General features: G+C 37.1%; 1 protein-coding gene across 1 annotated transcript in view; it reads left to right on the top strand.

Annotated features, from left to right (window-relative positions):
* B3GAT2 (beta-1,3-glucuronyltransferase 2) overlaps positions 1-20,572 on the top strand; it is an 80,871-nt gene that overhangs the window by 32,099 nt on the left and 28,200 nt on the right. The gene's annotated exons all lie outside the window — the stretch shown is intronic.

Raw genomic sequence — 20,572 nt, 5'->3', positions numbered from 1 at the left:
ACCCCTAGTTCATTTCCCAGAGTTAGGAGTCTTTATGTTCTGTCTCCCTTTCTGATATTTCCCACACATTTCTTCTCCCTTCCCTTATATTCCCTTTCACTATTATTTATATTCCCCAAATGAATGAGAACATAAAATGTTTGTCCTTCTCCGATTGACTCATTTCACTCAGCATAATACCCTCCAGTTCCATCCATGTTGAAGCAAATGGTGGGTATTTGTCATTTCAAATGGCTGAGTAATATTCCAGAACAGGTGATAACTCTTTTTTAAATGTCTGGTAGAATTCATTCACATAGATTATTTCTAAGGACCAGACTTGGGTCTGACTTGCATGACTTCTGCTTGTATTAAACAAGCCATATGACTGAATCTGCCATATGACTCCCTCCTACCTGCACGGAATGCTGAGACATGGAGTCTTCCTGTAAGCCTCGGAGGGGGCCAGGCTGTAGTGATTATGGAGACATACTCTCATTAGGAAGTCCAGACGTAAAGCAGATTTCAGGGTTATCTGAGCAACTGATTATGTCATCAGTGGTCCAGAGTGTTCCATCTCTGTCCTCACTGCCATCCTCAGAATGTCAGTTTTGTCTTCTCCTGGTTGCAGACTGGCCACTACAGTTCCCACCATCACATCTAAACGTGACTGTGTGCAGAGGTGGAAAGGAAATTCAGGAGCCCCTTAGGAGTGAGGGAACCTTCCTAGAAGCAGCTAAGCACAGTTCCTCTGATGATCAGAACTGCCAGTACTCAAACTGATCACTGACAAATGAGAATTTACCCTTGGCATGGGAGAGAGTCACTATATTTTCAGTCATGTCAGCAGGTCTACATCTGAATCAAACGGAAGCTCAGCTATCAAAGAAAAGGAGAGTGGATATGGAGTACAAAACCAACAAATATCTGCCACGGTTATTCTCTGCACTCATTCACATCATTTCTGTTCCTTAATAAAGCTTTAAAATTTTCTTCATATGGTTCCTGCACTGTTCTCAGTAAGTTTATGCCTAACATTCCATATTTGTTCTTGCTGTGGTAATGCTACTTTCCGTGATATTTACTGGTATATAGGAAAGCTACTGATTATCAGTCATCTCTGTTTAATTTTCTTTTATGTGTGTATCTCTGTAAATTCCCTTGCATCCTTTTTTGAAGTTGTAGTAGATGTTAACTAAATTCTGGGGAAGAAACCTCCAAGTAGAACGATCTTATGTGGAACAGGGGACATAGCAACAAGATTGACAAGTAATAAAACAGAGTATTTTATTACTTTTCATTCTGTGAAAAGAGAGGTTACATCTTAATGCCTAGAAAAGAAATGAGAGTATGTGTTTTTTTCAAAACTTGCCTTAAAAGAGTGCTGTGTGTGTGTGCGCGCACACACTTGTATGTCCCAGAACATACTTAATGCTAAAACTGGATGACCAATAACCAACATATTTTAAGAAACCTTTGCCTACTATCAGCACAACTTTTCTACATGAGAATAATGGGATATGGGTAGATGGTTTCCATACAGAGAAATTAATAAACAGAAATTAAGAAATTGGAACTTTCTCACATACTTATAGTCTTGGGCAAACTATAGCAAAAATCTTTAGGGTCAGTACTTATTCAGGAAAACAAATTGAGCATGGCCAATGCTACCATTCTTGTAGTGAACTCTGCTACCTCTTATGTAATGATGAAAAAGGAGTTGAATCCAGTTGCTCCCAGTATCCCATCTCTACACACACACACACACACACACACACACACACACACACACAGCAGCAGCAGCAGCAGCAAAGTACATATTCTGAGACCATATTGATTTTTTTTTATTACTTTCAAGTCCACAGTATTTATACCTTTTTTTGAAATGTGAATTAGCTTCTTTGCATATGAGTCTGTCAGTTGCATGAAAAGGCTAGTACAAAAATGAGACCAGCCATCAGAGATGTTGGTTAGAGCTCTAAATACCCGTATGAAGTAAAATCTACCCTTGGATAGACACTTCCTTTCGCATGCTGAGTACTGCTGCCACAGGGATGAGTAACAATACTCCCTACCATTAAAGAACTCAGGACTCTTGAAACAGTTTGGGGAATGTGTAGCAAAAGGATAACATTTTTAAAGGGGGCAACAGCTTACAGTACTGAAGAACTGCAGAAGTTTTCTGCAGGTCTAACTATGTTTGATATTATGTAAAGTTTTACCTTTTGATACCCAAATGAAGATTCACGTGGTCATTGGCAATTATGTTCATATTTTCAATAAACATCAAATCTTACTAAATTTTACTAAGGTGTATAGATCTATACAAGAGACAGTAGATTAAATTTAAAATTTTTAGAAGGGATATATTTTAACATTGATGGCTGAAGAGAGAATGTGCTCTTGTGGGGTGGCGGGACCTCCAAAGTAGCAACCCTTTTTCTTGTCTGATATTGTCACCATAGTATTTTACTCTTAAGCTAGGGGTTCTTTGCTGCAAGAGTACCTACTTTCCTAGAAGCTTTGAGGAAAGTAGAAATTTAAATAGTTCATAGGTTTGACTAGGACAGCTTCTCTCTCATACATACTTACAAATGAAGTCCACACATGCAGTAAGCTGCATTTGATTGTCATCTGCCAGTCATCTGTTTCCTCATAAATACATTCAGGCCAAACCCCTTTAGCAAGAATACCACATTGATGATCTTGTCCTCCTCTCCTGCTTCCATTGGGTGGGACGTACTGTTAGGTCATCTTATGGGTGGTGACACCACACTTGACCACTGGGTCAAGGTAGTGACTGCCAAATCTCTCCATTGTGAAGACACATTTTTCTTTTGTGTTTACTAGGCAAGCCATAGGTTGATACTCTGAGGTAGCTGAATGTCTTTTTTTCCTAGCTTTTACCCAAGAGTTCTAATATCCAGTGAATGTTCTTGCTTGAATTAGTACATTGAGGGTATGAAGTGGTTATCTTCTTATTGTGCCAATCTTTTCCTCCTCTGTTAGTTGGTGTCCTTCTTAAAGAGCAGCTTCTCTCTCACACATATACCCCAACCTGTAACCTTAGACCTGTTGATTCCTTTCCCCCACCCACCCTCTCGCCACTGTTTATTTAATCCATCAGAGTTGTTCTTCCTGATGCTTAAATTGTTCCCACATTGTCCAGCAACCCTTCAGACTGGCTTCTGTCTTCATTCCGCATGTCCTTCATTGTCTTTGAGCCCATCTTTGTTTTTCTGACAGCATTCTAGACTCCTACTTTCCTTGTGCCAGCCCTGGATCAGCCACTTTTCTAAGATTCCCTGATTCCTTTTAGTGGAGAATGGTGTTTAAGATCAGGGTATTAGATCTATTTATTGCTGTTGGGGTGTTGATATTATTCTAGGCTTTTTAGTCATGAATTCAGGTCAAAACCTTCTAAGTACTTTTTTTGTTGTATTTCTGAAGTGTAATTTACCTATGATAAAATGTACTCATTTTAAGTGTAGAGTCTGCTGTACTTTAGCAAATACTTACACCCTTGTAACTGTCGCCTTATGACCACTCATAGTCAGTTTTCATCATGGCCTGCAATCTGCTTTTTATCCTTATAGATCAGTTTGCCTGTTCTAGAATTTCATATAATTAGTATAGTATGTAGCCTTTTTTTTTCATTCAGCATTATGTTTTGGAGATTCACCCATGTTATGAATATCAATAGTTCATTACTTTTTATTGCTGAGTAGTAATCTATTGAATGGATATATAACAAATTGTTTATCTGTTTATAAGTTGATGTGTGTTTGGCCTGTTTCCAGATTATGGCTAAAATGAGTTAAGCTGCTGTGAACATTCAGGTACAGGTTTTTATATGGACGGATACTTTCCTTTCTCTTGGGTAAATACCTAGAAATGGAATTGCTGGATCATATGATAGGCATATTTTTTCCAACTTTGAAAGAAACTGCCACATTTGTTTCCAAAATGGTTGTACCATTTAATCCTCCCACCAGGAATAAGAGATCCAGTTACTCCACATCTTCATCATCATTTGGTATTGTCAGTCTTTTAATTTTAGCCATTCTGGTGGGTGTACAATGATATAATTTTAATTGCTGGTTTTAATTTTCTTATTTTGGTTTTTAATGACTGATGAATAGAACATCTTTCCACGTGGTAATTGTCCATTTTTCTTTGATGAGATGTCTGTTCAAATCATTTGGCCCATTTTTTAATAGTTCAGTATTAGTGGTTAATGCTATTCATCCTTTAGACTTTTTTTTTTTTTGAGCTCTAAGAATTTTGTGTATTCTGAATATAAGCTCTTTGTCAGAGATATGTACTGGGATGTTCCAGTCTGTGACTTGCTTTTAAAAAAATGCTAACAGTATCTTTTGGGAGAGTAGAAAATTTTAAGTTCAATCTCTGAATTTGGTTTTGAAGTTTGCATTTTTAGGTACCAACTGAGGAATCTCTACCTAGCCTAAGACTTCAAAGATTTTCTCCTGTATTTTCTTCTAGAAGTTGTATAAATTTAGCTTTTGTATTTAGGTTTGTGATTCCATTTTGAGTTTTTATGGATTTATGAGACAGAGGGATTGAAGTTCTGTTCACCTGTTCATTCTCTCTCTCTCTCTCTGTCTCTCACATAGATGCCAGGTTCTTCCAGTACTATGTGTTAAAAACATTGTCTTTTCCCCCATGGAATTGCCTTGGCATCTTAGTAAAAAAAATTAGCCAACCATTTGTGGGAAGAACTCTTCTGAACTCGGTCTCTTTCATGTCTTTTACATATCTCTCCTTACACTAATATCACACTGGTTTGGTTAGTGTGGCTTTATAATAAGCAGAGCCCAAGCTAGCTCCTCCCAAACAATTCATACCAGGAACCACAAATTCAAATACTTTCAAGAATGTAGCATACTTAAGTTGGCCATCTGTAAGCAGTTACTTAATTGGTATTAAAACTTAAAGGACTAAAACTACAACCTGATTTAATTTCATTTATTAAAGATTTTAATTATGTTCCTTTTTCATATATTTATCATTCCTATGTTCTTAATCGTGTCTTTTATATACATACTTTGCATACTAAATATACAAGAACATTTCTCATTTCCATACATTTCCAACATTTCTCATTTCTTGAAATGCATGGCCCATTTGGTGTGTTTCTCAGTTTCCTGCTTTGGAGATACAAATATCTCCTGGGACAGCACCAGTTAGTAATAATGTTGATTGACACTGAGGCTCAGCTTTGGGGCTGTGATGCAAGTAGTGGGGGGACCATGGATAACAGGAGAGAGCTGGTACTACTGGAAGGGACATAGACTCTCAGTGCCACTGTTGCTGTATGTAATACTAGCCCAGCTTGGCGAATTTTCAGAGAGGCCAGAAGTCTTTGGATTTTAACATGTCTCAATTTAAAACCTATCTCTGTGTAGGCCAAACCAAACTTTCCTGAGGACCACATTTGCCCCAAGCTCCTCTGGTCTGCATGACAAACAAGAGCACAAAAAATGAGAGGAATAATTGACTCCCAAGCTCAAGAATAAGTCTGCATTATACCTGATAGCAGTGAGTGGAGAAAAAGATTCTTAGAAACTTCTGAAATACTTTTTTTTTAAATTAATGGACTATATTCTTAGATTTTTTATTTTTAATTGAACTAGAGTTGGCATACATTAGTTTCAGGTGTACAGCATAATGATTCAACAAGTCTAAACATAAAATGCTCACCATAATAAGTGTAGTTACCATCTGTTACCATATAGTGTTAATACAGTATTACTGGCTGTATTCCCTATGCTGTATATTTCATCTCTGTGACTGACTTATTTTATAACTGGGAGTTTGTATCTCTTAATCCTCATCATCTATTTCACCTATCTTCCTATTCCCTTTCCCTCTGGAAACTACTAGTTTTTTTTCTCTGTATTTATGAGTCTGTGTCTATTTTTTATTTGGTTGATTGGTTTTTAGATTCCACATATAAGGGAAATCCTAAGGTGTTTGTCTTTTTCAGACTTCTCTCACTTAGCATATTACCTGTTAGGTCCATCCATGTTGTCACTATCCATTCATCTATTGATGGACACTTGGGTTGCTTCCATATATCTTGGCTGTTATAATTCTGCAGTAAACATGGTACATATATCTTTTCTAAGTAGTCTTTGTATTTTCTTCAGGTAAATATAGAAGTAGAATTACTGGATTGTATGGTACTTCTATTTTTAGTTTTTTGAGGAACCTCCATGCTGTCTTCCATGCTGGCTGCACCCTCTACATTCTCACCAGTGGTGCACAAGGGTTCCCTTTTACCCACATTCTCACAAATACTGGTTTTTTAATTATCTTTTTGATATGAGCCATTCTGATGAGTGTGAGGTGATATCATCCTGGTTTTGATTTGCATTTCCCTCATGATGAGTGACGTTGAGCATCTTTTCAGGTGTCTATTTGTCATCTATATATGTCTTTGGAAAATTGTCCATTCAGGTCCTTTGGCCATTTTTAAGTCAGATTATTTTTGTTGTTGAGTTGTATGACTTCTTTATATGTTTTGTATATTAACCTCTTATTGGATATATAATTTGCAAGTATCTTCACCCATTTACTCATTTTCCTTTCCATTTTGTCTATGGTTTCTTTTTTGCTGTGCAAAAGTCTTTTCATTTGATGTAGTTCCCATTGTTTATTTTTGTTTTTTATTCCCTCACTTGGGTGGACATAGCCAGAAAAATGTTAGAAGTGTGATGTCTACTAGATTGCTGCCTATGTTTTCTTTTTAGCAGTTTTATGGTTTCAAGTCTCACATTTAGGTCTTTAATACATTTTGACTATTTTAATGTATGGTGTAAGAAAGTGGTCTAGTTTTATTCTTATGCATATAGCTGTCCAGTTATCCCAATACTATTTATTGAGGAGACGGTCTTTTCCTCATATATTCTAGTTTTCTTTGTCATGGATTAATTGACCATGTATGTGTGGGTTAATTTCTGGGTTCTTTATTCCATTGATCTGTATATCTGTTTTTGTGCTAATGCCATACTGTTTTGATTACTGCACAATTGTAGCATAGTTTAAAATCTGGGATTCTGATACTTCCAACTTTGTTCTTCTTTCTTAAGATTGCTTTGGCTATTTGGCTGTCTTTTGTGGTTCTATACAAATTTTAGGATTATCTTTTCTAGTTCTGTGAAAAATACTGTTGATATTTTAATGGGGATCACACTGAATCTGTGAATTGCTTTGGGTAGTATGGACGTTTTAATGGGTCTTCCAGTCCATGAACATGGTGTATTTTTCCATTTGTTTGTGTCATCTTTTATTTCAACAATATCAAAGTTTTCAGAGTACAGGTCTTGTACCTCTTTGGTTAAGTTTATTCCTAGATATGTTATTCTTTTAAAAAAATTATTTGAGAAAAAGCACATGCATGAGCAGCGGGAGGGGCAGAGGGAGAAGGAGCAGCAGACTCCCCACTTTGCATGGAGCCTGATACAGGGCTCAGTCCTAGGACCATGAGATCATGACCTGAGCTGAAGTCAGATGCTCAACCAACTGAACCATCCAGGTGCCCTGTTATCTTATTCTTTTTGATGCAGTTGTGGATGGTATTTTCCTAATTTCTTTTTCTAGTTTGTTATTAGTGTATAAAAAAAGCAACAGATTTCCATCTGTTGATTTTTGTATTCTGCAACTTTACTAAATACATTTATTCTAACATTGTTTTTGATGGAATCTTTAGGGTTTTCTATATAGTATCATTTTATCCACAAGCAGTGATGATTTTACTCTTCCCTTACCAATTCGGATGCCTCTTATTCATCTGATTGCTGTAGTTAGGACTTCAAGTACTATACTCAATAAAAGTGCTGAGAATGGGAATCCTTTTCTTGTTCCTGGTCTTAGAGGAAAAGCTTTTACCTTTTCACCATTGAGTTTGATGTTAGGTGTGGGTTTGTAATGTATGCTCTTTATTATGTTGAGGTATGTTTCTTCTATACTCATTTTGTTGAGTTTTGTCATGAAGAGATATTGAATTTTGTCAAATGGTTTTTCTGCATCTGTATGACTTTTATTCTTCATTTTGTTAATGTGGCATATCATGTTTATCAGTTTGCATATATTGAACTATCTTGCATCCTGGAACAAATCCCACTTGATTGTGGTAAATGATACTTTTAGTGTATTTTTAAATTTGGTTTGCTAATATTTTGTTGATGATTTTTGCATCTATGTTTATCAAAGATACTGGTCTGTAATTTTCTTTTTTGTAGTATCTTTTTCTGGTTTCGGTACCAGGGTAATGCTGATCTCACAGAATGAATTTGGAAACATTCCTTCCTCCTCTGTTTTCTGGAATAGTTTGAGAAGGATGGTTATTAAGTTGTCTTTAAATGTTTGGTAGCATTCACTTGTGAAACCATCTGGTCTTGGACTTTTGTTTGTTGGGAGTTTTTTGATTACTGATTAAATTTGGTTACTAGTAATTGGCCTGTTCAGATTTTCTATTCCTGATTCTGTCATGGAAGTTTGTGTGTATCTAAAAATTTACCCATTTCTTCTAGGTGGTTTAATTTGTTAGCATATAATTTTTTGTAGTAGTCTCATAATTCTTTGTATTTCTTTAGTATATTTGAATGTATTTCTCTTCTTTCATTTCTGATTTCACTTGAGTATTTTTTCCCTGAGTCTGTCTAAAGGTTTATCAATTTTGTTTTCAAAGAACTAGCTCTTAGTTTCATTGATCTTTTCTATTGTTTTGTTTTTAGTCTCTATTTGATTTATTTCTCCTCTGACCTTTATTATTTTTTTCTTCTACCAAACTTGGGCTTTGTTCCTTTTCTGGCTTCTTTAGTTGTAAGTTTAGAATATTTGAGATTTTGTTTCTTTCTTAAGATAGGCCTGCATTGCTGTAAATTTTCTCTTAGAACTGCTTATGCTGTGTTCCAAAGATTTTGAACCAGTGTGTTTCCATTTCCATTTGTTCTAGGTATTTTTTTTTCTCTATGATTTCTTTGTTGAGCTCTTGGTTGTTTAGTATTGTGCTGTTTAGTGCTGCATTTGTGTTTCTTCTAGTTCTTTTATTGTAATTGATTTCTGGTTTTATACCATTGTGGTTGGAAAAGATGTATAATATAATTTCAGTCTTCTTAAATTTATTGAGACTTATCTTGTGATCTAACATGTAATCACTCCTGAATAATGTTACATGTGCATTTAAAAAGAATGTATATTCTGCCCTTTCGGGATAGAATATTCTGTATATATCTCTTAAGTCCATCTGGTCTAATGTGTTATTCAGAGCCACTGCTTCCTTATTGATTTTCTGTCTAGATGATCTATCCATTGATACAAGTTTGGTGTTAACATTTCCTGCTATTATTGTATTACTGCCAATTTCTTCTAAATATGTTAATATTTGGCTTACATTTTGATGTACTTCTATGTTGGATATATAGTTATTTATGATTATTGTGTCTTGTTGGAATTATCCCTTTGTCATTATGTAATGCCTCTTGTTATAGCTTTGCTTTAAAGACTGTTTTGTCTAAGTATTGCTACCTCAGCATTTTTTTGGCTTGCATTTACATGGATTATCTTTTCTCATTTTTTTGCTTTCAGTCTATATTATGTTTAGGTCTGAAGTGAGTCCCTTAGAGGCAGCATATAGATGGGTCCTGTTTTGTTATCAATTCAGTCACCCTTTGGGGGTGTTTAGGCCATTTACATTTATAGTAATTGTTGATAGGTATGTACTTATTGCCATTTTGTTGTTTTCATTTATCTTTTTAAATTTTTTTTTAATTTTTATTTATTTATGATAGTCACAGAGAGAGAAAGAGAGAGAGGCAGAGACATAGGCAGAGGGAGAAGCAGGCTCCATGCACGGGGAGCCCGATGTGGGATTCGATCCAGGGTCTCCAGGATCGCGCTCTGGGCCAAAGGCAGGCGCCAAACCGCTGCGCCACCCAGGGATCCCTTTTTAAATTTTTTTTTATTTTTGGTAGTTCTTTTCCTTTCTTCTCCTATTCTCCTTCCTTGTGATTGATGACTTTCTTTCACATTATGTTTGAATTATTTTATCTTTATTTTTATGTATCTATTATAAGTTTTTGGTTTGTGGTTGCCATGAGGTTTATATATAACTTCTATATATTTAGCAGTGTATATTAAGTTGATGATTGCTTAAGTTTGAACACATTCTTAGAAGTATTACATTTTCATTCTCCTCTCTTCATTTTGTATATGAGATGCCATATTTTATGCTTATTTGTATGTATATCCATTGACAGTTTTTTTATGTATATAATTCATTATAGCACTTATGTGTTTTGACCTTAATACTAGCTTTGTAAGTGATTGATCTTCTACTTTTACTATGTCTTTGCTTTTACCAGTTATCTTACTTTTTTAAAAAAATATTTTAATTATAGTTAATACACAGTTTTATTAATTTCAAGTGTACAATAGAGCGAATCAGCACTTTCATACATCACCCAGTGCTTATCATAACAAGTGTACTACCTAATCCCCATCACTTATTTAACTCATCCTTCCAACCACCTCTCCTCTGGTAAGCATCAGTTCTCTATATCAATTTCCTTCCTTTTATAATTTAATTCTAGTTATGGCCTTTTCTTTCCCATTTTAAGAAGCCCTTTTAATATTTCTTGTAAGACCAGTTTAGTGTTGATAAACTTTTTAAACGTTTGTTTGGGAAACTCTTCCTTCAGTTCTAAATGATAATCCTACAGGATGTAAAGTAGTCCTGGTTGTTGTTGTTGTTGTTGTTGTTTTTCCTTTCAGCATTTAGAATATATCCTGCTACCCCTTCTGACCTGCAAAGTTTCTGCTGAAAAATTGGTTGGCTGATAGCACTATGGGCTTTCCTTTATACAGGACTTTCGCTTTTCTCTTGCTGCTTTTTAGTCTCTATCATTACTTTTTGCCATTTTAGATATTATGTGTCTTGGTGTATACCTCCTTGGGTTCATCTTGTTTGGGGCTCTCTCTGCTTCTTGGATCTGGAGGTCTGTCTCCTTCCTCAGATTAGGAAGTTTTCAGTTATTTATTCAAATAAATTTCTTCCTTTTTTACTCCTTTTATTCTGGCACTCATGTAATACAGATATTATTATGTTTGATATTGTCCCAGAGATCCCTTAACCTGTCCTCATTTAAAAAATTTTTGGCTATTCAGTTTTTTTTTTTTTTTTTGCTTTTCACTGCCCTTTCAGATTGCTGATATATTTTTCTGCATTCTCTAATCTGCTGTTGATTCTGTCTAGTGTATTTTTTATTTTAGATATGTGTTCTTTAGCTCTGACTTTTAAAATATTTTTTTCTTTTTTAAAGTTTTCGTTGATTTCATCCATTTTCCCTTCCAGTCCAGTAAGTATTTTTACGACTATTACTTTGAACTCTTTTATCAAGTAGATTGCTTTTCTTCATTTAGTTTAGTTCTTTTTCTGTGATTTGTCTTCATCTTTCATTTAGAACCTAGTTCTCTGTCTCTTCATTTTGTTGGACTTTTCTCTGTGTGTTTGTGTGTTAGGTAAGTTAGCTACATTCCTGTTCTCGAAAATACGGTGCCTCATACTTCAATTCCCCCAGTCATCAGAACCAGATGCCCCCATGGTCTCTCCTCCAGTGGCCTGCTTGTACTCCACTATTGTGGCTGAGCCATGAGTGTTGCACTGGTGCACTGGTGGGTACTGTTTGTCCCCTACATGTGTGCTGAGAAGCCCTGTTGCAGCTTCTGCATGTGCATTGGTGGAAGCTGCTGTCCTCAGCCTTGCTCTCTGCAGTGATCAGCCACAACTGCTGTGGGTGCACTGGTGGCCATAACTTTCCTGTGGCACAGCTAGCTGAGAGCCCCAGCTGCAGATATTGAGAGTGCTGTTGCTTGGGGTTAGCTACTCCCCATTTTGGGAAGTAGTTCCTTTGGGGACACACCAAAGGGGTGTGAGGGTGCTTGCTGGGTGTGGTGGGATTCATTTTGAGGGGTACCTGCCTGGGTAGGAAGATTGGGGAGGAGTTCTGAAGGGGGGAGTGCCAGGACAGGGGAACTTGGTTATGTGGGCTAAAGGAGACCAAGAAAACTGGTGCCCACCAGCACTTCAGTCCCTGGAGAAAGTTCCTGCAGAGCCCTGGCTCTGTGGCATAGGTACTAAAAATTAGTAAATCTTCATATGTAACCCAGGTACTTTTCAAACTGCTACTTCTGTGCAGGGTCTCATGCAGAATGATACAGTGTGCTGGCTCTTTAAAGCAGAGTTGGTTTCCTATAGCCCCTCTGGCTCTCCTGGAGTTCAGTCCTGCTGATTTTTTTTAAAGCCAGACATTATGGTGACTTATCTTCCCAGTGCAGATCCTCAGGGCTGGGCATTCCTGGTGTGCAGCTTGATCCCTTTGCTGCTTCATGTTTATGATGTCCCTCCTTATGGGTAATCGCACTGGAGGTTTGGCTTCTTTCTAGCTGCATGTCTGCCTCTCCTACCCTATTCAATGTGGCCTTCTCCTTATGACTTTAGCTGTGGAAGGTCTGTTCTCCTAGTCTTCAGGTCATTTTCAGAGTGAGTTGCACTATATGTTGCCTTGGTTTGTTCCTGGGAGGTGGTGAGCTCAGGATCTTCCTCCATCTCTTACTCTTCCATCTTGCCTCTCTCCAAAAAAGAGAAAAGTTTTTGATTTATGGAAAAACTGAGGAGATACTAGAAAGTTCCCCTATACTCCATACCCAGTTTCCTCTTTTATTAACATTTTACATTAGTATAATACATGTATTAAAGTTAATGAACCTGTATTAAGTATATTCTTTATACACATGTTCTTGATCTGTACGTGATGGCCTCTTTCTTTTTCAGGATCCCATTGTAGATACCACATTACATCTAGTTATCATGTCTTTTGAAGTTCTTCTTGGCTGTGACAGTTTCTCAGATTTTCCTTGTTATTGATGACCTTGATGGTTTTGAGCACTGGTTAGATGTATTATAGCATGCCTCTCTGTTGGAATTTGATGGGTTTTTTTCTCATGAGTAGATTGTGGGTTTATAGGTTTTCAGGAAGAAGATCACAGTGGTAAAGTGCTAAGTTCATAACATCCTGTTAAGGGTACCAAGAATCAACATTATTTTATAACTCAAGTTGTTCTGGTTCTGGTCATTGGGAGCTCTTTCAGCTGTCTGTATTCTTTTGACATACCTCCATCAATGTAGGATTGCTTGAGGTTTTTGTTTTTTAACACTTCCTTACTTTCTGGTACTATAAGATGCTTCAAGCTCACCTCGTGTAGTCTGCCCCACTCCTAGAATCTGCCATTTCTCCAAGGATCCCCCAGTCCCTTTTATTGGAGAATGGTGTTAGGAAAGACCACAGAGGTCGTCTTCGTCAGTACATCATAAGAAGAATATGTACTGTCGACATGATTTATCAGGGTTGATGTTAACTTTGTTCATTCAGCTGAGGTAGTCTCATCAGGTATCTTTACTGTATAGCACATCCCCCCTCCAAACTTCCTTCCAGGCTGTTCTTTTGGAAGGAAGTTACTATGTGCAGCTCATACGTAAGGAATCCGTTCCACCTCCTTGTTGGGGGATTATCTACGTAAATTTTTCAAAACACCTCCTAATGGGAGATTTGTCTATTGTCCGTTTTCTTATTTGTTTAATCGTTTATATGTTTCAGGTTATATTAGTAGTTAGTATTTACTTTACACTTTAGGATGTAATCTAATACTCTTTAATTCATTGCTCACAATTTGACCAGCATTGGCCAATTGGAATGTTCAGCTGACTCCTGTGTGTCTTTTACATGCCCCCTTCAATGTACAGCTTTTATTTGTTTTCATTTTTGAGCAGTTCCTTACTTTCTGGCTCTAAAGACACCTTGGGATAGGTCTTGTATATTTTCTGCCCCAGACCTAGAATCAGGTACTTCTTTCTGCAAGTGGCTCTAGTTCCTTCTATTAAAGTATGATATTAGAAACCAAGATCTGGGCAGTAAGTGGGCTCCTTGCCACTGGAGTGTCATTGTTTCTGGGCCTGTCACTGATAGAGCAAGGAAATATATGTGTGGTGGTACTAACCCATGTACACACATGTAACCCATGTACAACCATGTCAGTGTTCAGCTAAGTACGAATTCATATTGATGTCTCCAGCTCTAATCCATAACCACATGGATCATTCTAGCCTTCTCTTCTTATCTGTAAATTCTTACTCCAACAGTGAGAAATTTGACTCCTAGCATCCATTTTCCACAATAGATCTTTATTACTATTTATTATTATTATTATTATTATTATTATTATTATTATTATTATTATTATTGAATGCAGGGAAATGTTCCTGTCAGGGCACCCAAATTCTTTTCTTCCTGGAATATTTTTGGTTTTTCTGTCCACATTGGTTGATGCTTCAGGCTTTAGGCTTAGCTCAGGCTGATGTCCTCAAGGAAACCTCAGCAGATCACAGATCATGTCAGATCCTCTGCAACATGTTCCTGTAGCATTGTCTTTACAGCCCTTATTAGCATAGAAATTAAGTAATTTTGCAATTTGATGTGTTACTGCTTTTTCTTTCTTGGAATGTTGGCTTGATAGGCAAGGACCTTGTCAGCCATGCTCAGGGCCTACCCCAGCACCAGACATATATTATGTGATAGGTGTTTAGTGAAAAAATACAGCAGGTATGGAAGAAGTCTTAGACGTGATCTTCTACCCAATGACATAGGAGATGGGTTTAGAATATAACATTAGGAACATTCCTGCTTTCCAGAATTCTTAGCTACTTTATGCACCTCAAAAGTTCATGCTGTGGAAATAGGCAAGAAAAGATTCAAGGCAATATAAAGATATGTGAAGACCACTGGAATGAATAGCATTGAGCCAAGTACCAATTAGTTGAAGGAAATGGATGCTAAAATCATCAGAGGGCAGATTGCAAGAAAGAGAAAGTGCAGATAGATAGGACTTTAATTTTCAAACTTGTTCCCAAAGAATTTTATGGGTATGTTGGATTATGTAATATAGTTTCTGTGTTGGAAAATATCAGATGTTTATTGAAATTTGAAAAGGACCCTTGGCTCCAGGTCATCATTTCTGTATTCCTTCCTTATATTTGTCCGGCTCTTTCCTTTTTGTCTTCAGTTCACTGGATTTAGGGTGTTTTTCTTTCCCTCTGAAACTGTTAGTTAAAAAAGCAAGATACAGAGTGCCATTCTTTATTGTAATTCTCCTTGAGTTTGCCTATAGCGTTTTACATTCAGAAGATCAAGAACTTTATTCAGTTCCCTTTGGAAAAAAATAAGGCAAGATTTCACCTTAGTGGTATGTCTTAAAGGAAGCCAAAGGCATTTGTTAAACTTTTTCTGTTTTACTCTAAGGACATTCTGATGATCACCTACGTGTGATCTTCTGAAGTATTCTAGTCCCTGGAGCTGGCCGTTAGTTATCCCCCAAGGAGGGACCAAAAGGATGCAGCTTAAAGCTGCGGGAAAACAATAGTTGGCTAAAAGAAACCAGGGGCTGATTGTTGGTAAGGGTCACCAGCCTCCAGTGTGGGAAGTAGTTTATCTTCCTCCTTTCCTGGAGGAGATGAAGATAACCACCACCTGCCTTGAGATAGTTTGTTTGTTTTTTTAAATAGACTCCACAGCGATGGAGAGCCCGGAGTTCAAGATCTGAGCTGAGACCAGGAGTCAGATGCTTAACCAACTGAGCCACCTACGCACCCCTGCCTTAGGATAGTTTAAATGGCATTTAGGAGGAGTGTGGAGATATACCAGATGTTTCTTTTGTGTCCTTTGTAGCCATTGGGTTTATGGAAATTACTCTGCCCATGATTTTGCCTGGTTAACATTGTTCTCCAAGTCCTGTCTATTTAATTGGGGTCATGGTGGGAGGAATAAATGACAGATTATGACTTTGGCATTGAATAAATAGGAAGAGAATGCTTTGGGGATATTTGTAATATTGTAACTGTTATAAATATATGAATTGCTTCATCTTTATCTTAATATGTAGTGCTTTAGTGCTCTGTTTTAGATTGGAGCTCACACCAGGCACTTGAAGTTGTGCCTGTTATGTAACTACTATTTTGTGTTAAGAATGTGACAAAACTTTTAAATACTGAGAGTATTTTAGTTATATGAAAGTGCTTTTACTTTTAAGAGTAGCAGTCATTGTTTTGTTTCCTCTCCCCCGCCCTTTCTCAGAAAAGAAGGTGGCTGCCAAGGAATCCTTAAAGAGCATAGATTGAGTGAAAAGGACACAGAACAAAGGATAGCTCCCAGGGGTGAAATGAAGAAGCTCTGTAAATAGCTGTGCTATTTTCCTTTGAAATGTCTGACACATTCTATGTAGTATAGTGGTGGTGTACCGAGGGGCTGTGTGTCTAACTCTGATGAAGCATTCCACATTGACTCTCAGAGCCGTGCGCACATGGCAGGGGCATCTGGATCTTTCCAAAGTATTAAACTATTTAAATGACACACTTTTTTTTTTAATTTAGCACACTTGGAAACATAATCCTGCCATCTCACCTGCGTCCAAATAATTACTCCTTCCTTCACCTTTTAACACCCAGTTCTCTGGGGGTAAAAACAAAACAAAATGCAAGTTCTGAGCTCTTCTTAGAAATTTGGAATGTGTTCAGCAAAACCTGCATTTTCTAGCAAGAAACTGGCACAGAAATGTGAAGTTTTGCATCTTGATTCATCTCATTACCTAGAACCTGAGGCTATTCTGAAGTCTGTGGGCCAAATCCTACATGTCTTTCATGGCTCAGCTTAAGTGAAAAGGCTGCCACAAGACGTGCTCAGCTATGTTTAATTCCCTTACTCTCGTGGTCTCACAGTTGTGGTTTATTATTCTCCTTAATGATTTCTCCATTCCCATTTCAAAAGCATTTTTAACTTCTGTTTGTTTATGGTCTGTCCGCTTCTCTTGATTGTGAGCTTATCCCTTGTGCTGCACAGGCACACACTGCTTATTACATGTGGTCCATGTTTCACTTACTACCTGGTGTTTATCAAGAATTTTCTGGCCCCTGATATGTATGCAGGGCACAACCTAGGCATTTTCAAGAGGACACACAAGGCTGAGATGGGTTCTGTTGACCGGTGTTTAGCAGATTTAGAAAGTTAGTGCTCTGAGCAAAAGCAATTTAGAAGCTGAAAAATCATAGACATTTTACGAAAATATCAAGAACAATACTATTTTTAGTGCCTTATAGATAGATATAAGGCCATGTGTCAATTTAAGAAAAACACATGTATTAGATTTTAGTTTCTTCATAGGTTTGGCATGTTTGATACATAAGACAAAAAAAAAATAGAAATGCTTACATTTTCTGCAGCATGGGAGGGAACAGGAGTTTGAAGATGGTGTGAGTTGGGGAGAGGGCTCTATTTCTGTGGAAATTTTAGTAAATTTTCTGGTTTTTTTCCCCCTCACCAATGGAGAAGACCTAGGACATAAAACATTAAATGTTAATATTGATTCAAGAATTAAATCGCAAAAACATTGCTGAGGAAAATTAAAAATCTGAATCATGTTTGTGGGTTTGAAGACTTGATTTTGTTAAGTATCAGTTCTCACCAAATTGACATATAGATTTAATGCAATCCCAGTCAAAATTTGCCCTAATGGAAAACGTGTCTCTGAAGCTCATATGGAAAGAAAAAAAGGAGTTAAAACAACTTTGATGAAGAAGAACAAATGCTGTGTGACGACCAGAATTGTTACAAAGCTACAGTAAATCAGGACAGGGTGTTAGCACTAAGATCACCAACTAGACCAGCAGGTTAGAGGAGAATATCCATAAATAAATCCCCCCATACATGGCAACTGATTTTTGACAAAGTGGCAAAGACAGTTCAGTTGTTCTGAACTGTCCATTGACATATTGTGGCTGGAACAATTGGATATCCAAATGCAGGAAGGATAAAGAAAATAACTTCAGGGGTGCTTGGGTGGCACAGTTAGTCTCTCATATCATACTCACAAATCAAAATAGACCATAACCTGAATGTAAAACCTACAACTGTAATACTTGTAGAGGAGAAAACTCATAACTTTGAGTTAGGCAAAGATTTTCTTTTTATTTTTTGAGATTTATTTATTTTAGAGCATGTGCACAAGAAGGAGAGGAGCAGAGGGAAAGGGAGATAAACCTCCAGCAGACTCCATGCTGAGCGCAGAGCCTGCCAGGGGAAGGGGTGGGGAGCCTCAATCCCAAGACCCTGAGATCATGACCTGAGCTGAAAGCAAGACAGTCACTTAACCAGCTGAGCCACCCAGATGCCCCTGAGTTAGGCAGAGATTTTAGATACAACATCAAGAGCATGATCCACGAAAGAACAAATTGATGAATTGGATGGACTTTATCAACATTAAAAGTTCTATTTTTCAAAATACATTATTATGAGAATGAACATTATAAGCCACAGAATGGGATAAAATATAAGTCATAAATATAAAACATTTATTATAGATATTAAATCATAAAAACTTACAAATCATAAATCATCTGAGGAGTTTGTATGCAGAATATATAAATAACTCAAAACTCAATAGTAAGAAAATAGTTTTTAAAATAGGCAAAAATTTGAACAATATTTCAATGAAGGAGAGATTATGGATGCCAAATAAGCACCTGAAAAGATAGTCAACATCAACATCGTTAGTCACTAGAAAAATGCAAATTAAAAGCACAAGAAACTCCTAATGTCTATTAGAATGGCTAAAATTAAACACCACACCACATGTTGATGAGGATGTGGAGTAACTGGGACTCTCATACACTGCTAGTGAGAATGTAAAATGGTGCAACCACTTTGAAAAATAATTTAGCAGTTTCTTTAAAAGTTAAATGTATACATACCATGTGATCCAGCTATTCCATTAGATATCTATCCCCCAAAAAAGTGAAGTTCATATGTACACAGATGTTCACAGCAGCTTCATCTATAATAGCCAGAAGTTTGCAACAGCCCAAATGTCTGTCAACAGGCAAATAGATAAAAACAAGAACAATCTGTGGCACATCCATACAAAAAAATCTTCTTTGGTAATTTGAAGGAATTAACTATTGATAACACAACATTATAGCATGGATGAATCTTTATGGTTGAACAGAGTAAAACCAAATGAAAATACGTGTATACACTGTATGATTCCATTTGTATGCAATTCTATGAAATGCAAACTAATGCATAGACCAGGAGTTCCGTGGTATAGGGGATGAGAAGATAGGGGGATTGGGGATGTGGAGAGGGGAGAGTGATGGGAGAGAGGGATTAAAAAATGAGCACAAGGGAACTTTGGGGGATGATGAATCTGTTCATCATTGTGGTGATGGTTTCATGGCTATGTGCATGTATCAAAAGGTATCAAATTTTACACCTTAAAAGTTACATTTTATTCTTTCAGGGCTCCCCTAAGATCAGCCACACATTTTGTGATTTACTAGGACACTTAGCACCCAGCATATAGTCGTACTTGTGGCTTAGATTTATTATAGTGACACAGAAAGGATACATAGCCAGACCAGTGAGGGGAAAAAGACACTGAAGAATCCATGTGCAGATTTTCTATGTTTTTTCCCTCCCCTGAGGGATCACACAAGCACATCTTCTCTCTGACAGCAAAACTGTAACTACAGATGTGCAATATTTATGCCCTGGGAAGCCCATGTAACATTGAGCATTCAGGATGTTTTATGGGGGCTGATCACATAGGCACCTCCTGCCCTCTAATATTTCGGATTCCCAAAAGGAAAACAGGTGTTCAGTGCCCCCAGGGAGGCAAAACAACTTTATCCGTATAGAGACTGTTTCAAAAGCCAGGTTCCCAGATGCCAGCCAAGGGCCAGCCTACTAAGCAAGTCTCTTAGACAGTAGTCTCAGAACTATTAACTCTTTCCTCCCATTAGTTATGCCTCAGTAAGATTTTTTAAAAATCATCATATATTAAAAAAAATCATCATATAAGTTAGTATGAGCACAAGGTAATGGAGATTAATTTACTGGGAAAGTAATAGATTATAGAAATAATTCCAAATTTGTGGAAGACTGATACGGTGAGATCTTTATTACCTGAAATGTTTCATGCCCTTTAATCTTTCTGGAGTCAGGTGGGAAATTAATAAGTGAAATTGGAATGCCTGGCAAATAGAAGCTTCTAGTTATTTTTACTCTATTAATAAGACTTTTCATGTGAATTATATTTGAAAATATTTCCCAAGTATATAATTTTTCTTTCATAAAAAAACCCGATAATCATTATTTTAACCATTGGTTAACTGATCACGACCCTGTTCTATAGCAGATAAAAGACAAAGCTTTGGTGTTGAGGGGGGAAAAAAAACCTTTGGTGTTGAAATTGTCATTACAACAGGCCCATCAAATGCAGCTATATAGGTCACGCCCAAGGACGCCCCCAGCTGAGAGGGCGAGTGGAGTTGAAATCAGCCTGTGCTTTAATGGCCAAGCCACAGGCCCCTGCATAGGTGTGTGCTGGGAAAAGGGAAGCTTCTAGTTTGCACAAGGTGTCATGTGGGCTGCCTATGGCCCTGTTTGACACGTGTCTTAGAAGGTGG

This window comes from Nyctereutes procyonoides, unplaced genomic scaffold (assembly GCF_905146905.1).
Source record: "Nyctereutes procyonoides isolate TBG_1078 unplaced genomic scaffold, NYPRO_anot_genome, whole genome shotgun sequence".
NCBI classification, from domain to species: Eukaryota; Metazoa; Chordata; class Mammalia; order Carnivora; family Canidae; genus Nyctereutes; species Nyctereutes procyonoides.
This window is presented reverse-complemented; position numbering and strand designations above follow the sequence as displayed.